This window comes from Muscardinus avellanarius (genome assembly GCF_963383645.1).
Source record: "Muscardinus avellanarius genome assembly, chromosome: 4".
Taxonomy (NCBI): Eukaryota; Metazoa; Chordata; class Mammalia; order Rodentia; family Gliridae; genus Muscardinus; species Muscardinus avellanarius.
In genome coordinates, this window is record NC_137789.1 from 116055612 (window position 1) to 116057372 (window position 1761).

Genomic DNA, 1761 nt, shown 5'->3' on the forward strand with positions numbered 1-1761 from the left:
GGTGGGGCACGTTGGCCTCGCTGGGCTGTTCTGAAATGAGTGTGGATGATGGGAGTAGTGGTGATTCTTGCCTAACCACTCCACTCCACTTCTCTTGTTCTTAGACAGATGTCCAAGTGTGCACTGTTCATGAAGAAAAATCTGGAGGAAGCAAAGAGAGCTCCAGTGAGGAGCACAGAAGGACTTCACATGGCTTTTGTTGCAAATTGAAGGGTGTTTTGTTTTGTTTGTGCTACTGGGGATAGAACGCAGGGGCATTCTACCTTCGAGGTACACCCCAGCCCTATTTTTTATGCTTTATTTTGAAACAGGGTCTGACTAAGTTGCAAAGGGCCTCACTAAATAGCTGAGGCTGTCCATGAACCTGGATCCTTCTGTCTTAGTCTCCCAAGTACTGGGATTACAAGTGTGTGCCACCATGCCTGACTCTTTTTTTTTTTTTTTTTTTTTTTGCAGTACCAGGATGGAACCCAGAGGCATTCTACCTCCCAGCTATTCTACTCCCAACCCTATTTATTTATTTATTTATTTATTTATTTATTTATTTATTTATTTTTGTGGTACTGGGGTTAGAACCCAGGGGCTTTCTAACTCTGGGCTATACTCCCAGACCTATTTTATATTTTATTTGGAAACAGGGTCTCACTAAGTTGCTAAGAACCTCACTAAGTAGCTGAGGCTGGCTTCAATATTTTTTATTTTTTGTATTTTGAAACAGTGTCTCACTGAGTCGCAACGGGCCTAAGTAGCTGAGGCTGTCCATGAACTGTGATCTTCCTGTCTCAGCCTCCCAAATGTTAGAATTATAAATGTGCACCACCATACCTGGCTTCATTATTTTTTCTTTTTCTTTTTCTTTTTTTGTAGTACTGGGGATTGAACTCTAAGGCATTCTTCCTCCAAGCTACACTTCCAGCCCTATTTTACTTATTTATTTATTTATTTTCAAAGTACTGGGGATGGAACCCAGAGGCATTCTACCTCCAAGATACACCCCAGGTCTATTTTTAATTCTTTATTTTTATTTATTTATTATTTTTTTACTTTTTTGCGGGTCTGGGGATAGAACCCAAAGGCATTCAACCTCCAAGCTATACCCACTGCCCTACTTTTTATTTTTTATTTTTTTATTTTGGGGGGGTATTTATTATTTTTAATAAAATTTTATTGGTGCATTATAGTCATACATCTTAATGGGATAAAAAATTTGTGGAGATATACATGCATACATTACCCAGTCAGCCCTTACCCAATCCCTAACCCCCCCCCCTTCCTATGCTTGGTTTCCTGATTGACTTTGATATGTTTAAGTACATCATGTGCTTTAAAGATTTTCCCTCTTCCCCCTGCCATCCCCTCAGGTCACCTTAATTGCTCCCCTATAGTATCTCTTCTTCATCTAGAGTTCCTCCTGTTACCCATTTCTCCCTAGTTTTTGCACATTAGGGAAAGCATCTGATTTTTGGTGACATTTCACTGTAAATGCCATAATTTTATTCTCCCTTTTGACTGGACAAAATTCCATTGCATACACATCCCATGGTTTTGTAATCCGCTCATCCATTGAAGGACATCTTGGCTGGTTCCACAGTTTGGCAATGGTGAACTGTGCGGCTATGAACATGGTTGCTCATGCATTAATTTGGTATTTTGGTTTTCATTCTTTCTGGTTGATATCCAGAGCTGGTATTGCTGGATCATCTGGTAAGATCATTTTCCTTCTTCTGGGGATCTTCCATACTATTTTCCAAAGTGGTTGCA